The sequence below is a fragment of the Chiloscyllium punctatum genome, chromosome 21, assembly GCF_047496795.1.
Source record: "Chiloscyllium punctatum isolate Juve2018m chromosome 21, sChiPun1.3, whole genome shotgun sequence".
In the NCBI taxonomy this organism is placed as follows: Eukaryota; Metazoa; Chordata; class Chondrichthyes; order Orectolobiformes; family Hemiscylliidae; genus Chiloscyllium; species Chiloscyllium punctatum.
This window is the reverse complement of record NC_092759.1, coordinates 14796926-14820458: the sequence shown is the minus strand read 5'-3', so window position 1 is coordinate 14820458 and position 23533 is coordinate 14796926. Positions and strand designations below refer to the sequence as shown.

The 23533-nt window shown below is 50.6% G+C and overlaps 1 protein-coding gene across 1 annotated transcript in view; it reads left to right on the top strand.

Annotated features, from left to right (window-relative positions):
* The window catches only part of LOC140492585 (solute carrier family 2, facilitated glucose transporter member 4-like), a 156315-nt gene that overhangs the window by 55855 nt on the left and 76927 nt on the right, over nucleotides 1–23533 (top strand). The window lies entirely within an intron of this gene.

Here is a 23533-nt window from a genome sequence, read left to right as displayed (position 1 = left end):
CTCTCTCCTATCCTTCTCTCTTGCTCTCTCTCTCTCTCTTTCTGTCTCCCTTATGTTTGACCTTCTTCCTCTCTTTCCTCTATGTTTGAGTGTTACTCCCTTTCACTGTTTGACCTTCTCCCACTGTCTCCCTGTGTTTGACTCTCTCTCTCTCTCTCTCTATCTCCCTGTGTTTGACCCTCTCTCTCTGTCTCCCTGTGTTTGACCCTCTCTCTCTCTCTCTGTCTCCCTGTGTTTGACCCTCTCTCTCTGTCTCTCTGTGTTAGACCCTCTCTCTCTGTCTCCCTGTGTTTGACCCTCTCTGCCTCTGTCTCCCTGTGTTGACCCTCTATGACTCTGTCTTCCTGTGTTTGACCTTTTCTCTCTGTCTCGCTGTGTTTGACCCTCTCTCTCTGTCTCCCTGTGTTTGACCCTCTCTGCCCATGTCTCCCTGTGTTTGAACCTCTCTCTCTCTTTGTCTCCCTGTGTTTGACCCTCACTCTCTGTCTCCCTGTGTTTGACCTTCTTTGCCTCTGTTTCCCTGTGTTTGACCCTCTCTGTCTCTGTCCCTCTGTGTTTAACCCTCTCTCTGTCTCTGTCCCTCTGTATTTGACCCTCTCTGTCTCTGTCTCCCTTTGTTTGACCTTCTCTCTCTCACGATCTCCCTGTGTTTGACCCTCACTCTCTCTGTCTCCCTGTGTTTGACCCTCTCTCTCTCTGTCTCCCTGTGTTTGACCTTCTCTCTCTCTCTCTCTCTCTGTCTCCCTGTGTTTGACCCTCTCTCTCTCTCTCTGTCTCCCTGTGTTTGACTCTCATTCTCTCTGTCTCCCTGTGTTTGACCCTCACTCTCTCTGTCTCCCTGTGTTTGACCCTCTCTCTCTCTCTGTCTCCCTGTGTTTGACCCTGTCTCTCTCTCTGTCTCCCTGTGTTTGACCCTCTCTCTCTCTCTGACTCCCTGTGTTTGACCCTCGCTCTCTGTCTCCCTGTGTTTGACCCTCTCTCTCTCTCTGTCTCCCTGTGTTTGACCCTCTCTGTCTCTGTCTCCCTGTGTTTGACCCTCACTCACTGTCTACCTGTGTTTGACCCTCTCTCTCTCTGTCTCCCTTTGTTTGACCCTCTCTCTATCTCACTATCTCCCTGTGTTTGACCCTCACTCTCTGTCTCCCTGTGTTTGACCTACTCTCTCTCACTCTCTGTCCCTCTGTGTTTGACCCTCTCTCTCTCTGTCTCCCTGTGTTTGACCCTCTCTCTCTCACACTATCTCCCTGTTTTTGAGCCTCACTCTCTATCTCCCTGTGTTTTGTTCTCTCTGTCTCTGTCTCCCTGTGTTTGACCTTCTCTCTCTCTCTCTCTCTATCTCCCTGTGTTTGACCCTCTCTCTGTCTCCCTGTGTTTGACCTTCTCTCTCTCTCTCTCTGTTTGACCCTCTCTCTCTCTGTCTCCCTGTGTTTGACCCTCACTCTCTGTCTCCCTGTGTTTGACCCTCTCTCTCTCTGTCTCCCTTTGTTTGACCTTCTCTCTCTCTCTCTGTCTCCCTGTGTTTGACCTTCTCTCTCGCACTCTCTGTCTCCCTGTGTTTGACCCTCACTCTCTGTCTCCCTGTGCTTGACCCTCTCTCTCTCTGTCTCCCTGTGTTTGACCTTCTCTCTCTCTCTCTCTCTGTCTCCCTATGTTTGACCCTCTCTCTCTCTGTCTCCCTGTGTTTGACCTTCTCTCTCTCTCTCTCTGTCTCCCTGTGTTTGACCCTCTCTCTCTCTGTCTCCCTGTGTTTGACCCTCACTCTCTGTCTCCCTGTGTTTGACCCTCTCTCTCTCTGTCTCCCAGTGTTTGACCCTCTCTCTCTGTCTCCCTTTGTTTGCGTCTCTCTGTCCATGTCTCCCTGTGTTTGACCCTCTCTCTCTCTGTCTCCCTGTGTTTGACCCTCTCTGTCCATGTCTCCCTGTGTTTGACCCTCTCTCTCTCTGTCTCCCTGTGTTTGACCCTCTCTGTCTCTGTCTCCCTGTGTTTTGTTCTCTCTGTCTCTATCTCTCTGTGTTTGCCTCTCTCTCTCTCTCTCTCACACTCTCCCTTTCTCCTTGTGTTTGACCCTCTATCTCTCTCTCTGTCTCCCTGTGTTTTGCTCTCTCTCTCTCTCTCTCACACACACACATTCTCCCTGTCTCGTTGTGTTTGACCCTCTATCTCTGTCTCTGTCTCCCTGTGTTTGACTCTCTCTCTCTCTCTCTCTCTCTATCTCCCTGTGTTTGACCCTGTCTATCTCTTTCTCCCTGTTTTTGACCGTATCTCTCTATCTCCCTGTGTTTGACCATCTCTGTCTCTGTCTCCCAGTGTTTGAACTCTCTCCCTGTCTCCTTGTATTTGACCCTCTCTCTGTCTCCCTGTTTTGGACCTTCTCTCCCTCTCTCTCACGGTGTTTGACCTTCTCTCTCTCTCTGTGTCTCCCTGTGTTTGACCCTTTCTCTGTCTCCCTGTGTTTTGCTCTCTCTCTCTCTCTCTCTCTCTCTCTCACACACACACTCTCCCTGTCCCCTTGTGTTTGACCCTTTATCTCTGTCTCTGTCTCCCTGTGTTTGACCTTCTCTCTCTCTCTCTCTCTCTCTCTCTCTCCCTCTCTCCCTGTGCTTGACCCTCTCTCTCTCTCTCTCTCTCTCTCTCTCTCTCCCTGTGTTTGACTTTCTGTCTCTCTCTCTACCTCCCTGTGTTTGACCCTGTCTATCTCTGTCTCCCTGTTTTTGACCTTCTCTCTCTCTCTATCTACCTGTGTTTGTCCCTCTCTATCTCCCTGTGTTTGACCCTCTCTGTCTCTGTCTCCCAGTGTTTGACCCTCTCTCTCTGACTCCCTCTGTCTGACTCTCTCTCTCTCTCTCTCTCTCTCTCTCTCTGTCTTCCTGTGTTGGACCCTCTCTCTCTCTCCATCTCCCAGTGTTTGAACTCTCTCCATGTCTCCCTGTGTTTGACCCTCTCTGTCCATGTCTCTGTGTTTGACCGTCTCTCTCTCTGTCTCCTTGTGTTTGACCCTCACACTCTGTCTCGCTGTGTTTGACCCTCACTCTCTCTCTGTCTCCCTGTGTTTGACCTTCTCTCTCTCTCCCTGTCACCCTCTGTTTGACCCTCTCTCTCTGTCTGTCTCCCTGTCTCCCTGTGCTTGACCCTCTCTCTCTGTCTCTGTCTCCCTGTGTTTGACCTTCTCTCTCTCTCCCTGTCACCCTCTGTTTGACCCTCTCTCTCTCTGTCTGTCTCCCTGTCTCCCTGTGCTTGACCCTCTCTCTCTGTCTCTGTCTCCCTGTGTTTGACCTTCTCTCTCTGTCTCCCTGTGTTTGACCCTCTCTCTCTCTCTCTCTCTCTCTCTCTCTCTGTCTCCCTGTATTTGACCCGCTCTCTATCTCCCAGTGTTTGAACTCTCCCTGTCTCCCTGTGTTTGACCCTCACTCTCTGTCTCCCTGTGTTTGACCTACTCTCTCTCACTCTCTGTCTCTCTGTGTTTGACCCTCTCTGTCTCTGTCTCCCTGTGTTTGACCCTCTCTCTCTCTCTGTCTCCCAGTGTTTGACCCTCTCTCTCTGACTCTGTCTCCCTGTGTTTGACCCTCTCGTCTCTGTCTCCCTGTGTTTTTTTCTCTGTCTCTATCTCCCTGTGTTTGCCTCTCTCTCTCTCTCTCTCTCACACTCTCCCTTTCTCCTTGTGTTTGACCCTCTATCTCTCTCTCTGTCTCCCTGTGTTTTGCTCTCTCTCTCTCTCACACACACACATTCTCCCTGTCTCCTTGTGTTTGACCCTCTATCTCTGTCTCTGTCTCCCTGTGTTTGACTCTCTCTCTCTCTCTCTCTCTATTCCCAGTGTTTGACCCTGTCTATCTCTTTCTCCCTGTTTTTGACCGTCTCTCTCTCTCTCTCTCTCTCTCTCTCTCTATCTCCCTGTGTTTGACCCTGTCTATCTCTTTCTCCCTGTTTTTGACCGTCTCTCTCTCTCTCTCTCTCTCTCACTGTGTTTGACCTTCTCTCTCTCTGTCTCCCTGTGTTTGACCCTCTCTGTCTCTGTCTCCCTGTGTTTGACCCTCTCTCTCTCTGTCTCCCAGTGTTTGACCCTCTCTCTCTGTCTCTGTCTCCTGTGTTCGACCCTCCCGTCTCTGTCTCCCTGTGTTTTGTTCTCTCTGTCTCTATCTCCCTGTGTTTGCCTCTCTCTCTCTCACACTCTCCCTTTCTCCTTGTGTTTGACCCTCTATCTCTCTCTCTATCTCCCTGTGTTTGACCCTGTCTATCTCTTTCTCCCTGTTTTTGACCGTCTCTCTCTATCTCCCTGTGTTTGACCATCTCTGTCTCTGTCTCCCAGTGTTTGAACTCTCTCCCTGTCTCCTTGTGTTTGACCCTCTCTCTGTCTCCCTGTTTTTGACCTTCTCTCTCTCTCACCGTGTTTGACCTTCTCTCTCTCTCTCTCTGTCTCCCTGTGTTTTGCTCTCTCTCTCTCTCTCTCTCTCTCTCACACACACACACTCTCCCTGTCTCCTTGTGTTTGACCCTTTATCTCTGTCTCTGTCTCCCTGTGTTTGACCTTCTCTCTCTCACTCTCTCTCTCTCTCCCTCTCTCCCTGTGCTTGACCCTCTCTCTCTCTCTCTCTGTCTCCCAGTGTATGACTCTCTGTCTCTCTCTCTCTACCTCCCTGTGTTTGTCCCTGTCTATCTCTGTCTCCCTGTTTTTGACCTTCTCTCTCTCTCTCTCACCGTGTTTGACCTTCTCTCTCTCTCTCTCTGTCTCCCTGTGTTTTGCTCTCTCTCTCTCTCTCTCTCTCACACACACACACTCTCCCTGTCTCCTTGTGTTTGACCCTTTATCTCTGTCTCTGTCTCCCTGTGTTTGACCCTTTATCTCTCTCTCTGTCTCCCTGTGTTTGACCTTCTCTCTCTCACTCTCTCTCTCTCTCCCTCTCTCCCTGTGCTTGACCCTCTCTCTCTCTCTCTCTGTCTCCCAGTGTATGACTCTCTGTCTCTCTCTCTCTACCTCCCTGTGTTTGTCCCTGTCTATCTCTGTCTCCCTGTTTTTGACCTTCTCTCTCTCTCTATCTCCCTGTGTTTGTCCCTCTCTATCTCCCTGTGTTTGACCCTCTCTATCTCCCTGTGTTTGACCCTCTCTGTCTCTGTCTCCCAGTGTTTGACCCTCTCTCTCTGTCTCCCTAAATCTGACTCTCTCTCTCTCTCTCTCTGTCTTCCTGTGTTGGACCCTCTCTCTCTCTCCATCTCCCAGTGTTTGAACTCTCTCCATGTCTCCCTGTGTTTGACCCTCTCTCTCTCTTTCTCTGTCTCCCTGTGTTTGACCCTCTCTCTCTCTGTCTCCCTGTGTTTGACCCTCTCTCTCTCTCTCTCTCTCTCTGTCTCCCTGTGTTTGACCCTCTCTCTCTCTGTCTCCCTGTGTTTGACCCTCTCTGTCTCTGTCTCCCTGTGTTTGACCCTCACTCTCTGTCTCCCTGTGTTTGACCCCCTCTCTCTCTCTGTCTCCCTGTGTTTGACTCTCATTCTCTCTGTCTCCCTGTGTTTGACCCTCTCTCTCTCTGTCTCACTGTGTTTGACCCTCTCTCTCTCTGCATCCCAGTGTTTGACCCTCTCTCTCTGTCTCCCTGTGTTTGACCCTCTCTCTCTCTGTCTCACTGTGTTTGACCCTCTCTCTCTCTGCATCCCAGTGTTTGACCCTCTCTCTCTGTCTCCATGTGTTTGACCCTCTCTCTCTCTGTCTCCCTGTGTTTGACCCTCTCTCTCTCTGTCTCCCTGTGTTTTACCCTCTCTGTCTCTGTCTCCTGTGTTTTACCCTCTCGTCTCTGTCTCCCTGTGTTTTGTTCTCTCTGTCTCTATCTCCCTGTGTTTGCCTCTCTCTCTCTCACACTCTCCCTTTCTCATTGTGTTTGACCCTCTATCTCTCTCTCTATCTCCCTGTGTTTGACCCTGTCTATCTCTTTCTCCCTGTTTTTGACCGTCTCTCTCTATCTCCCTGTGTTTGACCATCTCTGTCTCTGTCTCCCAGTGTTTGAACTCTCTCCCTGTCTCCTTGTGTTTGACCCTCTCTCTGTCTCCCTGTTTTTGACCTTCTCTCTCTCTCTCTCACTGTGTTTGACCTTCTCTCTCTCTCTCTGTCTCCCTGTGTTTTGCTCTCTCTCTCTCTCTCTCTCTCTCTCTCTCACACACACACTCTCCCTGTCCCCTTGTGTTTGACCCTTTATCTCTGTCTCTGTCTCCCTGTGTTTGACCTTCTCTCTCTCTCTCTCTCCCTCTCTCCCTGTGCTTGACCCTCTCTCTCTCTCTCTCTCTCTCTGTCTCCCTGTGTTTGACTTTCTGTCTCTCTCTCTCTACCTCCGTGTGTTTGACCCTGTCTATCTCTGTCTCCCTGTTTTTGACCTTCTCTCTCTCTCTATCTACCTGTGTTTGTCCCTCTCTATCTCCCTGTGTTTGACCCTCTCTATCTCTGTCTCCCAGTGTTTGACCCTCTCTCTCTGACTCCCTCTGTCTGACTCTCTCTCTCTCTCTCTCTCTCTCTCTCTCTCTCTCTCTCTCTCTCTGTCTTCCTGTGTTGGACCCTCTCTCTCTCTCCATCTCCCAGTGTTTGAACTCTCTCCATGTCTCCCTGTGTTTGACCCTCTCTGTCCATGTCTCTGTGTTTGACCGTCTCTCTCTCTGTCTCCTTGTGTTTGACCCTCACACTCTGTCTCGCTGTGTTTGACCCTCACTCTCTCTCTGTCTCCCTGTGTTTGACCTTCTCTCTCTCTCCCTGTCACCCTCTGTTTGACCCTCTCTCTCTGTCTGTCTCCCTGTCTCCCTGTGCTTGACGCTCTCTCTCTGTCTCTGTCTCCCTGTGTTTGACCTTCTCTCTCTGTCTCCCTGTGTTTGACCCTCTCTCTCTCTCTCTCTCTCTCTCTGTCTCCCTGTATTTGACCCTCTCTCTATCTCCCATTGTTTGAACTCTCCCTGTCTCCCTGTGTTTGACCCTCACTCTCTGTCTCCCTGTGTTTGACCTACTCTCTCTCACTCTCTGTCTCTCTGTGTTTGACTCTCTCTGTCCCTGTCTCCCTGTGTTTGACCCTCTCTCTCTCTCTGTCTCCTTGTGTTTGACCGTCTCTCTCTCTCTCTCTCACTGTGTTTGACCTTCTCTCTCTCTGTGTCTCCCTGTGTTTGACCCTCTCTCTGTCTCCCTGTTTTGCTCTCTCTCTCTCTCTCTTACACACACACTCTCCCTGTCTCCTTGTGTTTGACCCTCTATCTCTGTCTCTGTCTCCCTGTGTTTGACTCTCTCTCTCTCTATTCCCTGTGTTTGACCCTGTCTATCTCTTTCTCCCTGTTTTTGACCGTCTCTCTCTCTCTCTCTCTCTCTCTCTCTCTCTATCTCCCTGTGTTTGACCCTGTCTATCTCTCTCTCTGTCTCCCAGTGTATGACACTCTCTCACTCTCTCTCTACCTCCCTGTGTTTGACCCTGTCTATCTCTGTCTCCCTGTTTTTGACCTTCTCTCTCTCTCTATCTCCCTGTGTTTGTCCCTCTCTATCTCCCTGTGTTTGACCCTCTCTATCTCCCTGTGTTTGACCCTCTCTGTCTCTGTCTCCCAGTGTTTGACCCTCTCTCTCTGTCTCCCTCTGTCTGACTCTCTCTCTCTCTCTCTCTCTCTCTCTGTCTTCCTGTGTTTGACCCTCATTCTCTGTCTCCCTGCGTATAGCTATCTCTTTCGGTCTCCCTATGTTTGACCCTCTCTCTCTGTCTTCCTGTGATGGACCCTCTCTCTCTCTCCATCTCCCAGTGTTTGAACTCTCTCCATGTCTCCCTGTGTTTGACCCTCTCTGTCCATGTCTCTGTGTTTGACCATCTCTCTCTCTGTCTCCTTGTGTTTGACCCTCACACTCTGTCTCCCTGTGTTTGACCCTCACTCTCTCTCTGTCTCCCTGTGTTTGACCCTCTCTCTCTCTCTCTTTGTCTCCCTGTGTTTGACTCTCATTCTCTCTGTCTCCCTGTGTTTGACCCTCACTCTCTGTCTCCCTGTGTTTGACCCTCTCTCTCTCTGTCTCCCAGTGTTTGACCCTCTCTCTCTGTCTCCCTTTGTTTGCGTCTCTCTGTCCATGTCTCCCTGTGTTTGACCCTCTCTCTCTCTGTCTCCCTGTGTTTGACCCTCTCTGTCCATGTCTCCCTGTGTTTGACCCTCTCTCTCTCTGTCTCCCTGTGTTTGACCCTCTCTGTCTCTGTCTCCATGTGTTTTGTTCTCTCTGTCTCTATCTCTCTGTGTTTGCCTCTCTCTCTCTCTCTCTCACACTCTCCCTTTCTCCTTGTGTTTGACCCTCTATCTCTCTCTCTGTCTCCCTGTGTTTTGCTCTCTCTCTCTCTCTCTCACACACACACATTCTCCCTGTCTCGTTGTGTTTGACCCTCTATCTCTGTCTCTGTCTCCCTGTGTTTGACTCTCTCTCTCTCTCTCTCTCTCTATCTCCCTGTGTTTGACCCTGTCTATCTCTTTCTCCCTGTTTTTGACCGTATCTCTCTATCTCCCTGTGTTTGACCATCTCTGTCTCTGTCTCCCAGTGTTTGAACTCTCTCCCTGTCTCCTTGTATTTGACCCTCTCTCTGTCTCCCTGTTTTGGACCTTCTCTCCCTCTCTCTCACGGTGTTTGACCTTCTCTCTCTCTCTGTGTCTCCCTGTGTTTGACCCTTTCTCTGTCTCCCTGTGTTTTGCTCTCTCTCTCTCTCTCTCTCTCTCTCTCACACACACACTCTCCCTGTCCCCTTGTGTTTGACCCTTTATCTCTGTCTCTGTCTCCCTGTGTTTGACCTTCTCTCTCTCTCTCTCTCTCTCTCTCTCCCTCTCTCCCTGTGCTTGACCCTCTCTCTCTCTCTCTCTCTCTCTCTCTCTCTCTCCCTGTGTTTGACTTTCTGTCTCTCTCTCTACCTCCCTGTGTTTGACCCTGTCTATCTCTGTCTCCCTGTTTTTGACCTTCTCTCTCTCTCTATCTACCTGTGTTTGTCCCTCTCTATCTCCCTGTGTTTGACCCTCTCTGTCTCTGTCTCCCAGTGTTTGACCCTCTCTCTCTGACTCCCTCTGTCTGACTCTCTCTCTCTCTCTCTCTCTCTGTCTTCCTGTGTTGGACCCTCTCTCTCTCTCCATCTCCCAGTGTTTGAACTCTCTCCATGTCTCCCTGTGTTTGACCCTCTCTGTCCATGTCTCTGTGTTTGACCGTCTCTCTCTCTGTCTCCTTGTGTTTGACCCTCACACTCTGTCTCGCTGTGTTTGACCCTCACTCTCTCTCTGTCTCCCTGTGTTTGACCTTCTCTCTCTCTCCCTGTCACCCTCTGTTTGACCCTCTCTCTCTGTCTGTCTCCCTGTCTCCCTGTGCTTGACCCTCTCTCTCTGTCTCTGTCTCCCTGTGTTTGACCTTCTCTCTCTCTCCCTGTCACCCTCTGTTTGACCCTCTCTCTCTCTGTCTGTCTCCCTGTCTCCCTGTGCTTGACCCTCTCTCTCTGTCTCTGTCTCCCTGTGTTTGACCTTCTCTCTCTGTCTCCCTGTGTTTGACCCTCTCTCTCTCTCTCTCTCTCTCTCTGTCTCCCTGTATTTGACCCGCTCTCTATCTCCCAGTGTTTGAACTCTCCCTGTCTCCCTGTGTTTGACCCTCACTCTCTGTCTCCCTGTGTTTGACCTACTCTCTCTCACTCTCTGTCTCTCTGTGTTTGACCCTCTCTGTCTCTGTCTCCCTGTGTTTGACCCTCTCTCTCTCTCTGTCTCCCAGTGTTTGACCCTCTCTCTCTGACTCTGTCTCCCTGTGTTTGACCCTCTCGTCTCTATCTCCCTGTGTTTGCCTCTCTCTCTCTCACACTCTCCCTTTCTCATTGTGTTTGACCCTCTATCTCTCTCTCTATCTCCCTGTGTTTGACCCTGTCTATCTCTTTCTCCCTGTTTTTGACCGTCTCTCTCTATCTCCCTGTGTTTGACCATCTCTGTCTCTGTCTCCCAGTGTTTGAACTCTCTCCCTGTCTCCTTGTGTTTGACCCTCTCTCTGTCTCCCTGTTTTTGACCTTCTCTCTCTCTCTCTCACTGTGTTTGACCTTCTCTCTCTCTCTCTGTCTCCCTGTGTTTTGCTCTCTCTCTCTCTCTCTCTCTCTCTCACACACACACTCTCCCTGTCCCCTTGTGTTTGACCCTTTATCTCTGTCTCTGTCTCCCTGTGTTTGACCTTCTCTCTCTCTCTCTCTCCCTCTCTCCCTGTGCTTGACCCTCTCTCTCTCTCTCTCTCTGTCTCCCTGTGTTTGACTTTCTGTCTCTCTCTCTCTACCTCCGTGTGTTTGACCCTGTCTATCTCTGTCTCCCTGTTTTTGACCTTCTCTCTCTCTCTATCTACCTGTGTTTGTCCCTCTCTATCTCCCTGTGTTTGACCCTCTCTATCTCTGTCTCCCAGTGTTTGACCCTCTCTCTCTGACTCCCTCTGTCTGACTCTCTCTCTCTCTCTCTCTCTCTCTCTCTCTCTCTCTCTCTCTGTCTTCCTGTGTTGGACCCTCTCTCTCTCTCCATCTCCCAGTGTTTGAACTCTCTCCATGTCTCCCTGTGTTTGACCCTCTCTGTCCATGTCTCTGTGTTTGACCGTCTCTCTCTCTGTCTCCTTGTGTTTGACCCTCACACTCTGTCTCGCTGTGTTTGACCCTCACTCTCTCTCTGTCTCCCTGTGTTTGACCTTCTCTCTCTCTCCCTGTCACCCTCTGTTTGACCCTCTCTCTCTGTCTGTCTCCCTGTCTCCCTGTGCTTGACCCTCTCTCTCTGTCTCTGTCTCCCTGTGTTTGACCTTCTCTCTCTGTCTCCCTGTGTTTGACCCTCTCTCTCTCTCTCTCTCTCTCTCTGTCTCCCTGTATTTGACCCTCTCTCTATCTCCCATTGTTTGAACTCTCCCTGTCTCCCTGTGTTTGACCCTCACTCTCTGTCTCCCTGTGTTTGACCTACTCTCTCTCACTCTCTGTCTCTCTGTGTTTGACTCTCTCTGTCCCTGTCTCCCTGTGTTTGACCCTCTCTCTCTCTCTGTCTCCTTGTGTTTGACCGTCTCTCTCTCTCTCTCTCACTGTGTTTGACCTTCTCTCTCTCTGTGTCTCCCTGTGTTTGACCCTCTCTCTGTCTCCCTGTTTTGCTCTCTCTCTCTCTCTCTTACACACACACTCTCCCTGTCTCCTTGTGTTTGACCCTCTATCTCTGTCTCTGTCTCCCTGTGTTTGACTCTCTCTCTCTCTATTCCCTGTGTTTGACCCTGTCTATCTCTTTCTCCCTGTTTTTGACCGTCTCTCTCTCTCTCTCTCTCTCTCTCTCTCTCTATCTCCCTGTGTTTGACCCTGTCTATCTCTCTCTCTGTCTCCCAGTGTATGACACTCTCTCACTCTCTCTCTACCTCCCTGTGTTTGACCCTGTCTATCTCTGTCTCCCTGTTTTTGACCTTCTCTCTCTCTCTATCTCCCTGTGTTTGACCCTCTCTATCTCCCTGTGTTTGACCCTCTCTGTCTCTGTCTCCCAGTGTTTGACCCTCTCTCTCTGTCTCCCTCTGTCTGACTCTCTCTCTCTCTCTCTCTCTCTCTCTCTGTCTTCCTGTGTTTGACCCTCATTCTCTGTCTCCCTGCGTATAGCTATCTCTTTCGGTCTCCCTATGTTTGACCCTCTCTCTCTGTCTTCCTGTGATGGACCCTCTCTCTCTCTCCATCTCCCAGTGTTTGAACTCTCTCCATGTCTCCCTGTGTTTGACCCTCTCTGTCCATGTCTCTGTGTTTGACCATCTCTCTCTCTGTCTCCTTGTGTTTGACCCTCACACTCTGTCTCCCTGTGTTTGACCCTCACTCTCTCTCTGTCTCCCTGTGTTTGACCCTCTCTCTCTCTCTCTTTGTCTCCCTGTGTTTGACTCTCATTCTCTCTGTCTCCCTGTGTTTGACCCTCACTCTCTGTCTCCCTGTGTTTGACCCTCTCTCTCTCTGTCTCCCAGTGTTTGACCCTCTCTCTCTGTCTCCCTTTGTTTGCGTCTCTCTGTCCATGTCTCCCTGTGTTTGACCCTCTCTCTCTCTGTCTCCCTGTGTTTGACCCTCTCTGTCCATGTCTCCCTGTGTTTGACCCTCTCTCTCTCTGTCTCCCTGTGTTTGACCCTCTCTGTCTCTGTCTCCCTGTGTTTTGTTCTCTCTGTCTCTATCTCTCTGTGTTTGCCTCTCTCTCTCTCTCTCTCACACTCTCCCTTTCTCCTTGTGTTTGACCCTCTATCTCTCTCTCTGTCTCCCTGTGTTTTGCTCTCTCTCTCTCTCTCTCACACACACACATTCTCCCTGTCTCGTTGTGTTTGACCCTCTATCTCTGTCTCTGTCTCCCTGTGTTTGACTCTCTCTCTCTCTCTCTCTCTCTATCTCCCTGTGTTTGACCCTGTCTATCTCTTTCTCCCTGTTTTTGACCGTATCTCTCTATCTCCCTGTGTTTGACCATCTCTGTCTCTGTCTCCCAGTGTTTGAACTCTCTCCCTGTCTCCTTGTATTTGACCCTCTCTCTGTCTCCCTGTTTTGGACCTTCTCTCCCTCTCTCTCACGGTGTTTGACCTTCTCTCTCTCTCTGTGTCTCCCTGTGTTTGACCCTTTCTCTGTCTCCCTGTGTTTTGCTCTCTCTCTCTCTCTCTCTCTCTCTCTCACACACACACTCTCCCTGTCCCCTTGTGTTTGACCCTTTATCTCTGTCTCTGTCTCCCTGTGTTTGACCTTCTCTCTCTCTCTCTCTCTCTCTCTCTCCCTCTCTCCCTGTGCTTGACCCTCTCTCTCTCTCTCTCTCTCTCTCTCTCTCTCCCTGTGTTTGACTTTCTGTCTCTCTCTCTACCTCCCTGTGTTTGACCCTGTCTATCTCTGTCTCCCTGTTTTTGACCTTCTCTCTCTCTCTATCTACCTGTGTTTGTCCCTCTCTATCTCCCTGTGTTTGACCCTCTCTGTCTCTGTCTCCCAGTGTTTGACCCTCTCTCTCTGACTCCCTCTGTCTGACTCTCTCTCTCTCTCTCTCTCTCTCTCTCTCTGTCTTCCTGTGTTGGACCCTCTCTCTCTCTCCATCTCCCAGTGTTTGAACTCTCTCCATGTCTCCCTGTGTTTGACCCTCTCTGTCCATGTCTCTGTGTTTGACCGTCTCTCTCTCTGTCTCCTTGTGTTTGACCCTCACACTCTGTCTCGCTGTGTTTGACCCTCACTCTCTCTCTGTCTCCCTGTGTTTGACCTTCTCTCTCTCTCCCTGTCACCCTCTGTTTGACCCTCTCTCTCTGTCTGTCTCCCTGTCTCCCTGTGCTTGACCCTCTCTCTCTGTCTCTGTCTCCCTGTGTTTGACCTTCTCTCTCTCTCCCTGTCACCCTCTGTTTGACCCTCTCTCTCTCTGTCTGTCTCCCTGTCTCCCTGTGCTTGACCCTCTCTCTCTGTCTCTGTCTCCCTGTGTTTGACCTTCTCTCTCTGTCTCCCTGTGTTTGACCCTCTCTCTCTCTCTCTCTCTCTCTCTCTCTCTGTCTCCCTGTATTTGACCCGCTCTCTATCTCCCAGTGTTTGAACTCTCCCTGTCTCCCTGTGTTTGACCCTCACTCTCTGTCTCCCTGTGTTTGACCTACTCTCTCTCACTCTCTGTCTCTCTGTGTTTGACCCTCTCTGTCTCTGTCTCCCTGTGTTTGACCCTCTCTCTCTCTCTGTCTCCCAGTGTTTGACCCTCTCTCTCTGACTCTGTCTCCCTGTGTTTGACCCTCTCGTCTCTGTCTCCCTGTGTTTTTTTCTCTGTCTCTATCTCCCTGTGTTTGCCTCTCTCTCTCTCTCTCTCTCACACTCTCCCTTTCTCCTTGTGTTTGACCCTCTATCTCTCTCTCTGTCTCCCTGTGTTTTGCTCTCTCTCTCTCTCACACACACACATTCTCCCTGTCTCCTTGTGTTTGACCCTCTATCTCTGTCTCTGTCTCCCTGTGTTTGACTCTCTCTCTCTCTCTCTCTCTATTCCCAGTGTTTGACCCTGTCTATCTCTTTCTCCCTGTTTTTGACCGTCTCTCTCTCTCTCTCTCTCTCTCTCTCTCTATCTCCCTGTGTTTGACCCTGTCTATCTCTTTCTCCCTGTTTTTGACCGTCTCTCTCTCTCTCTCTCTCTCTCACTGTGTTTGACCTTCTCTCTCTCTGTCTCCCTGTGTTTGACCCTCTCTGTCTCTGTCTCCCTGTGTTTGACCCTCTCTCTCTCTGTCTCCCAGTGTTTGACCCTCTCTCTCTGTCTCTGTCTCCTGTGTTCGACCCTCCCGTCTCTGTCTCCCTGTGTTTTGTTCTCTCTGTCTCTATCTCCCTGTGTTTGCCTCTCTCTCTCTCACACTCTCCCTTTCTCCTTGTGTTTGACCCTCTATCTCTCTCTCTATCTCCCTGTGTTTGACCCTGTCTATCTCTTTCTCCCTGTTTTTGACCGTCTCTCTCTATCTCCCTGTGTTTGACCATCTCTGTCTCTGTCTCCCAGTGTTTGAACTCTCTCCCTGTCTCCTTGTGTTTGACCCTCTCTCTGTCTCCCTGTTTTTGACCTTCTCTCTCTCTCACCGTGTTTGACCTTCTCTCTCTCTCTCTCTGTCTCCCTGTGTTTTGCTCTCTCTCTCTCTCTCTCTCTCTCTCTCACACACACACACTCTCCCTGTCTCCTTGTGTTTGACCCTTTATCTCTGTCTCTGTCTCCCTGTGTTTGACCTTCTCTCTCTCACTCTCTCTCTCTCTCCCTCTCTCCCTGTGCTTGACCCTCTCTCTCTCTCTCTCTGTCTCCCAGTGTATGACTCTCTGTCTCTCTCTCTCTACCTCCCTGTGTTTGTCCCTGTCTATCTCTGTCTCCCTGTTTTTGACCTTCTCTCTCTCTCTCTCACCGTGTTTGACCTTCTCTCTCTCTCTCTCTGTCTCCCTGTGTTTTGCTCTCTCTCTCTCTCTCTCTCTCTCTCACACACACACACTCTCCCTGTCTCCTTGTGTTTGACCCTTTATCTCTGTCTCTGTCTCCCTGTGTTTGACCCTTTATCTCTCTCTCTGTCTCCCTGTGTTTGACCTTCTCTCTCTCACTCTCTCTCTCTCTCCCTCTCTCCCTGTGCTTGACCCTCTCTCTCTCTCTCTCTGTCTCCCAGTGTATGACTCTCTGTCTCTCTCTCTCTACCTCCCTGTGTTTGTCCCTGTCTATCTCTGTCTCCCTGTTTTTGACCTTCTCTCTCTCTCTATCTCCCTGTGTTTGTCCCTCTCTATCTCCCTGTGTTTGACCCTCTCTATCTCCCTGTGTTTGACCCTCTCTGTCTCTGTCTCCCAGTGTTTGACCCTCTCTCTCTGTCTCCCTAAATCTGACTCTCTCTCTCTCTCTCTCTGTCTTCCTGTGTTGGACCCTCTCTCTCTCTCCATCTCCCAGTGTTTGAACTCTCTCCATGTCTCCCTGTGTTTGACCCTCTCTCTCTCTTTCTCTGTCTCCCTGTGTTTGACCCTCTCTCTCTCTGTCTCCCTGTGTTTGACCCTCTCTCTCTCTCTCTCTCTCTCTCTGTCTCCCTGTGTTTGACCCTCTCTCTCTCTGTCTCCCTGTGTTTGACCCTCTCTGTCTCTGTCTCCCTGTGTTTGACCCTCACTCTCTGTCTCCCTGTGTTTGACCCCCTCTCTCTCTCTGTCTCCCTGTGTTTGACTCTCATTCTCTCTGTCTCCCTGTGTTTGACCCTCTCTCTCTCTGTCTCACTGTGTTTGACCCTCTCTCTCTCTGCATCCCAGTGTTTGACCCTCTCTCTCTGTCTCCCTGTGTTTGACCCTCTCTCTCTCTGTCTCACTGTGTTTGACCCTCTCTCTCTCTGCATCCCAGTGTTTGACCCTCTCTCTCTGTCTCCATGTGTTTGACCCTCTCTCTCTCTGTCTCCCTGTGTTTGACCCTCTCTCTCTCTGTCTCCCTGTGTTTTACCCTCTCTGTCTCTGTCTCCTGTGTTTTACCCTCTCGTCTCTGTCTCCCTGTGTTTTGTTCTCTCTGTCTCTATCTCCCTGTGTTTGCCTCTCTCTCTCTCACACTCTCCCTTTCTCATTGTGTTTGACCCTCTATCTCTCTCTCTATCTCCCTGTGTTTGACCCTGTCTATCTCTTTCTCCCTGTTTTTGACCGTCTCTCTCTATCTCCCTGTGTTTGACCATCTCTGTCTCTGTCTCCCAGTGTTTGAACTCTCTCCCAGTCTCCTTGTGTTTGACCCTCTCTCTGTCTCCCTGTTTTTGACCTTCTCTCTCTCTCTCTCACTGTGTTTGACCTTCTCTCTCTCTCTCTGTCTCCCTGTGTTTTGCTCTCTCTCTCTCTCTCTCTCTCTCTCTCTCACACACACACTCTCCCTGTCCCCTTGTGTTTGACCCTTTATCTCTGTCTCTGTCTCCCTGTGTTTGACCTTCTCTCTCTCTCTCTCTCTCCCTCTCTCCCTGTGCTTGACCCTCTCTCTCTCTCTCTCTCTCTCTCTGTCTCCCTGTGTTTGACTTTCTGTCTCTCTCTCTCTACCTCCGTGTGTTTGACCCTGTCTATCTCTGTCTCCCTGTTTTTGACCTTCTCTCTCTCTCTATCTACCTGTGTTTGTCCCTCTCTATCTCCCTGTGTTTGACCCTCTCTATCTCTGTCTCCCAGTGTTTGACCCTCTCTCTCTGACTCCCTCTGTCTGACTCTCTCTCTCTCTCTCTCTCTCTCTCTCTCTCTCTCTCTCTCTCTGTCTTCCTGTGTTGGACCCTCTCTCTCTCTCCATCTCCCAGTGTTTGAACTCTCTCCATGTCTCCCTGTGTTTGACCCTCTCTGTCCATGTCTCTGTGTTTGACCGTCTCTCTCTCTGTCTCCTTGTGTTTGACCCTCACACTCTGTCTCGCTGTGTTTGACCCTCACTCTCTCTCTGTCTCCCTGTGTTTGACCTTCTCTCTCTCTCCCTGTCACCCTCTGTTTGACCCTCTCTCTCTGTCTGTCTCCCTGTCTCCCTGTGCTTGACCCTCTCTCTCTGTCTCTGTCTCCCTGTGTTTGACCTTCTCTCTCTGTCTCCCTGTGTTTGACCCTCTCTCTCTCTCTCTCTCTCTGTCTCCCTGTATTTGACCCTCTCTCTATCTCCCATTGTTTGAACTCTCCCTGTCTCCCTGTGTTTGACCCTCACTCTCTGTCTCCCTGTGTTTGACCTACTCTCTCTCACTCTCTGTCTCTCTGTGTTTGACTCTCTCTGTCCCTGTCTCCCTGTGTTTGACCCTCTCTCTCTCTCTGTCTCCTTGTGTTTGACCGTCTCTCTCTCTCTCTCTCACTGTGTTTGACCTTCTCTCTCTCTGTGTCTCCCTGTGTTTGACCCTCTCTCTGTCTCCCTGTTTTGCTCTCTCTCTCTCTCTCTTACACACACACTCTCCCTGTCTCCTTGTGTTTGACCCTCTATCTCTGTCTCTGTCTCCCTGTGTTTGACTCTCTCTCTCTCTATTCCCTGTGTTTGACCCTGTCTATCTCTTTCTCCCTGTTTTTGACCGTCTCTCTCTCTCTCTCTCTCTCTCTCTCTCTATCTCCCTGTGTTTGACCCTGTCTATCTCTTTCTCCCTGTTTTTGACCGTCTCTCTCTCTCTCTCTCTCTCTCACTGTGTTTGACCTTCTCTCTCTCTGTCTCCCTGTGTTTGACCCTCTCTGTCTCTGTCTCCCTGTGTTTGACCCTCTCTCTCTCTGTCTCCCAGTGTTTGACCCTCTCTCTCTGTCTCTGTCTCCTGTGTTCGACCCTCCCGTCTCTGTCTCCCTGTGTTTTGTTCTCTCTGTCTCTATCTCCCTGTGTTTGCCTCTCTCTCTCTCACACTCTCCCTTTCTCCTTGTGTTTGACCCTCTATCTCTCTCTCTATCTCCCTGTGTTTGACCCTGTCTATCTCTTTCTCCCTGTTTTTGACCGTCTCTCTCTATCTCCCTGTGTTTGACCATCTCTGTCTCTGTCTCCCAGTGTTTGAACTCTCTCCCTGTCTCCTTGTGTTTGACCCTCTCTCTGTCTCCCTGTTTTTGACCTTCTCTCTCTCTCACCGTGTTTGACCTTCTCTCTCTCTCTCTCTGTCTCCCTGTGTTTTGCTCTCTCTCTCTCTCTCTCTCTCTCTCACACACACACACTCTCCCTGTCTCCTTGTGTTTGACCCTTTATCTCTGTCTCTGTCTCCCTGTGTTTGACCTTCTCTCTCTCACTCTCTCTCTCTCTCCCTCTCTCCCTGTGCTTGACCCTCTCTCTCTCTCTCTCTGTCTCCCAGTGTATGACTCTCTGTCTCTCTCTCTCTACCTCCCTGTGTTTGTCCCTGTCTATCTCTGTCTCCCTGTTTTTGACCTTCTCTCTCTCTCTCTCACCGTGTTTGACCTTCTCTCTCTCTCTCTCTGTCTCCCTGTGTTTTGCTCTCTCTCTCTCTCTCTCTCTCTCACACACACACACTCTCCCTGTCTCCTTGTGTTTGACCCTTTATCTCTGTCTCTGTCTCCCTGTGTTTGACCCTTTATCTCTCTCTCTGTCTCCCTGTGTTTGACCTTCTCTCTCTCACTCTCTCTCTCTCTCCCCCTCTCCCTGTGCTTGACCCTCTCTCTCTCTCTCTCTGTCTCCCAGTGTATGACTCTCTGTCTCTGTCTCCTGTGTTCGACCCTCCCGTCTCTGTCTCCCTGTGTTTTGTTCTCTCTGTCTCTATCTCCCTGTGTTTGCCTCTCTCTCTCTCTCTCTCTCCCTCTCTCCCTGTGCTTGACCCTCTCTCTCTCTCTGTCGCCCTGTGTTTGACTTTCTGTCTCTCTCTCTACCTCCCTGTGTTTGACCCTGTCTATCTCTGTCTCCCTGTTTTTGACCTTCTCTCTCTCTCTATCTCCCTGTGTTTGTCCCTCTCTATCTCCCTGTGTTTGACCCTCTCTGTCTCTGTCTCCCAGTGTTTGACCCTCTCTCTCTGACTCCCTCTGTCTGACTCTCTCTCTCTCTCTCTCTCTCTCTCTCTCTGTCTTCCTGTGTTGGACCCTCTCTCTCTCTCCATCTCCCAGTGTTTGAACTCTCTCCATGTCTCCCTGTGTTTGACCCTCTCTGTCCATGTCTCTGTGTTTGACATTCTCTCTCTCTGTCTCCTTGTGTTTGACCCTCACACTCTGTCTCGCAGTGTTTGACCCTCACTCTCTCTCTGTCTCCCTGTGTTTGACCTTCTCTCTCTCTCCCTGTCACCCTCTGTTTGACCCTCTCTCTCTGTCTGTCTCCCTGTCTCCCTGTGCTTGACCCTCTCTCTCTGTCTCTGTCTCCCTCTGTTTGACCTTCTCTCTCTCTCCCTGTCACCCTCTGTTTGACCCTCTCTCTCTCTGTCTGTCTCCCTGTCTCCCTGTGCTTGACCCTCTCTCTCTGTCTCTGTCTCCCTGTGTTTGTCCTTCTCTCTCTGTCTCCCTGTGTTTGACCCTCTCTCTCTCTCTCTCTCTCTCTCTGTCTCCCTGTATTTGACCCGCTCTCTATCTCCCAGTGTTTGAACTCTCCCTGTCTCCCTGTGTTTGACCCTCACTCTCTGTCTCCCTGTGTTTGACCTACTCTCTCTCACTCTCTGTCTCTCTGTGTTTGACCCTCTCTGTCTCTGTCTCCCTGTGTTTGACCCTCTCTCTCTCTCTGTCTCCCAGTGTTTGACCCTCTCTCTCCGACTATGTCTCCCTGTGTTTGACCCTCTCGTCTCTGTCTCCCTGTGTTTTTTTCTCTGTCTCTATCTCCCTGTGTTTGCCTCTCTCTCTCTCTCTCTCTCACACTCTCCCTTTCTCCTTGTGTTTGACCCTCTATCTCTCTCTCTGTCTCCCTGTGTTTTGCTCTCTCTCTCTCTCTCACACACACATTCTCCCTGTCTCCTTGTGTTTGACCCTCTATCTCTGTCTCTGTCTCCCTGTGTTTGACTCTCTCTCTCTCTCTCTCTCTACCTCCCTGTGTTTGACCCTGTCTATCTCTGTCTCCCTGTTTTTGACCTTCTCTCTCTCTCTATCTCCCTGTGTTTGTCCCTCTCTATCTCCCTGTGTTTGACCCTCTCTGTCTCTGTCTCCCAGTGTTTGACCCTCTCTCTCTGACTCCCTCTGTCTGACTCTCTCTCTCTCTCTCTCTCTCTCTGTCTTCCTGTGTTGGACCCTCTCTCTCTCTCCATCTCCCAGTGTTTGAACTCTCTCCATGTCTCCCTGTGTTTGACCCTCTCTGTCCATGTCTCTGTGTTTGACATTCTCTCTCTCTGTCTCCTTGTGTTTGACCCTCACACTCTGTCTCGCTGTGTTTGACCCTCACTCTCTCTCTGTCTCCCTGTGTTTGACCTTCTCTCTTTCTCCCTGTCACCCTCTGTTTGACCCTCTCTCTCTGTCTGTCTCCCTGTCTCCCTGTGCTTGACCCTCTCTCTCTGTCTCTGTCTCCCTGTGTTTGACCTTCTCTCTCTCTCCCTGTCACCCTCTGTTTGACCCTCTCTCTCTCTGTCTGTCTCCCTGTCTCCCTGTGCTTGACCCTCTCTCTCTGTCTCTGTCTCCTTGTGTTTGACCTTCTCTCTCTGTCTCCCTGTGTTTGACCCTCTCTCTCTCTCTCTCTCTCTCTCTCTCTCTCTCTCTCTCTGTCTCCCTGTATTTGACCCTCTCTCTATCTCCCAGTGTTTGAACTCTCGCTGTCTCCCTGTGTTTGACCCTCACTCTCTGTCTCCCTGTGTTTGACCTACTCTCTCTCACTCTCTGTCTCTCTGTGTTTGACCCTCTCTGTCTCTGTCTCCCTGTGTTTGACCCTCTCTCTCTCTCTCTGTCTCCCAGTGTTTGACCCTCTCTCTCTGACTCTGTCTCCCTGTGTTTGACCCTCTCGTCTCTGTCTCCCTGTGTTTTTTTCTCTGTCTCTATCTCCCTGTGTTTGCCTCTCTCTCTCTCTCTCTCTCACACTCTCCCTTTCTCCTTGTGTTTGACCCTCTATCTCTCTCTCTGTCTCCCTGTGTTTTGCTCTCTCTCTCTCTCTCTCACACACATTCTCCCTGTCTCCTTGTGTTTGACCCTCTATCTCTGTCTCTGTCTCCCTGTGTTTGACTCTCTCTCTCTCTCTCTCTCTATTCCCTGTGTTTGACCCTGTCTATCTCTTTCTCCCTGTTTTTGACCGTCTCTCTCTCTCTCTCTCTCTCACTGTGTTTGACCTTCTCTCTCTCTGTCTCCCTGTGTTTGACCCTCTCTGTCTCTGTCTCCCTGTGTTTGACCCTCTCTCTCTCTGTCTCCCAGTGTTTGACCCTCTCTCTCTGTCTCTGTCTCCTGTGTTCGACCCTCCCGTCTCTGTCTCCCTGTGTTTTGTTCTCTCTGTCTCTATCTCCCTGTGTTTGCCTCTCTCTCTCTCACACTCTCCCTTTCTCCTTGTGTTTGACCCTCTATCTCTCTCTCTATCTCCCTGTGTTTGACCCTGTCTATCTCTTTCTCCCTGTTTTTTACCGTCTCTCTCTATCTCCCTGTGTTTGACCATCTCTGTCTCTGTCTCCCAGTGTTTGAACTCTCTCCCTGTCTCCTTGTGTTTGACCCTCTCTCTGTCTCCCTGTTTTTGACCTTCTCTCTCTCTCTCTCACCGTGTTTGACCTTCTCTCTCTCTCTCTCTGTCTCCCTGTGTTTTGCTCTCTCTCTCTCTCTCTCTCTCTCACACACACACACTCTCCGTCTCCTTGTGTTTGACCCTTTATCTCTGTCTCTGTCTCCCTGTGTTTGACCTTCTCTCTCTCACTCTCTCTCTCTCCCTCTCTCCCTGTGCTTGACCCTCTCTCTCTCTCTCTCTGTCTCCCAGTGTATGACTCTCTGTCTCTCTCTCTCTACCTCCCTGTGTTTGTCCCTGTCTATCTCTGTCTCCCTGTTTTTGACCTTCTCTCTCTCTCTATCTCCCTGTGTTTGTCCCTCTCTATCTCCCTGTGTTTGACCCTCTCTATCTCCCTGTGTTTGACCCTCTCTGTCTCTGTCTCCCAGTGTTTGACCCTCTCTCTCTGTCTCCCTCTGTCTGACTCTCTCTCTCTCTCTCTCTCTGTCTTCCTGTGTTGGACCCTCTCTCTCTCTCCATCTCCCAGTGTTTGAACTCTCTCCATGCCTCCCTGTGTTTGACCCTCTCTCTCTCTTTCTCTGTCTCCCTGTGTTTGACCCTCTCTCTCTCTGTCTCCCTGTGTTTGACCCTCTCTCTCTCTCTCTCTCTGTCTCCCTGTGTTTGACCCTCTCTCTCTCTGTCTCCCTGTGTTTGACCCTCTCTGTCTCTGTCTCCCTGTGTTTGACCCTCACTCTCTGTCTCCCTGTGTTTGACCCCCTCTCTCTCTCTGTCTCCCTGTGTTTGACTCTCATTCTCTCTGTCTCCCTGTGTTTGACCCTCTCTCTCTCTGTCTCACTGTGTTTGACCCTCTCTCTCTCTGCATCCCAGTGTTTGACCCTCTCTCTCTGTCTCCCTGTGTTTGACCCTCTCTCTCTCTGTCTCACTGTGTTTGACCCTCTCTCTCTCTGCATCCCAGTGTTTGACCCTCTCTCTCTGTCTCCATGTGTTTGACCCTCTCTCTCTCTGTCTCCCTGTGTTTGACCCTCTCTCTCTCTGTCTCCCTGTGTTTTACCCTCTCTGTCTCTGTCTCCTGTGTTTGACCCTCTCTCTGTCTCCCTGTTTTTGACCTTCTCTCTCTCTCTCTCACCGTGTTTGACCTTCTCTCTCTCTCTCTCTGTCTCCCTGTGTTTTGCTCTCTCTCTCTCTCTCTCTCTCTCTCTCACACACACACACTCTCCCTGTCTCCTTGTGTTTGACCCTTTATCTCTGTCTCTGCCTCCCTGTGTTTGACCTTCTCTCTCTCACTCTCTCTCTCTCCCTCTCTCCCTGTGCTTGACCCTCTCTCTCTCTCTCTCTGTCTCCCAGTGTATGACTCTCTGTCTCTCTCTCTCTACCTCCCTGTGTTTGTCCCTGTCTATCTCTGTCTCCCTGTTTTTGACCTTCTCTCTCTCTCTATCTCCCTGTGTTTGTCCCTCTCTATCTCCCTGTGTTTGACCCTCTCTATCTCCCTGTGTTTTACCCTCTCTGTCTCTGTCTCCCAGTGTTTGACCCTCTCTCTCTGTCTCCCTCTGTCTGACTCTCTCTCTCTCTCTCTCTCTCTCTCTCTGTCTTCCTGTGTTGGACCCTCTCTCTCTCTCCATCTCCCAGTGTTTGAACTCTCTCCATGTCTCCCTGTGTTTGACCCTCTCTCTCTCTTTCTCTGTCTCCCTGTGTTTGACCCACTCTCTCTCTGTCTCCCTGTGTTTGACCCTCTCTCTCTCTCTCTCTCTGTCTCCCTGTGTTTGACCCTCTCTCTCTCTGTCTCCCTGTGTTTGACCCTCACTCTCTGTCTCCCTGTGTTTGACCCCCTCTCTCTCTCTGTCTCCCTGTGTTTGACTCTCATTCTCTCTGTCTCCCTGTGTTTGACCCTCTCTCTCTCTGTCTCACTGTGTTTGACCCTCTCTCTCTCTGCATCCCAGTGTTTGACCCTCTCTCTCTGTCTCCCTGTGTTTGACCCTCTCTCTCTCTGTCTCACTGTGTTTGACCCTCTCTCTCTCTGCATCCCAGTGTTTGACCCTCTCTCTCTGTCTCCATGTGTTTGACCCTCTCTCTCTCTGTCTCCCTG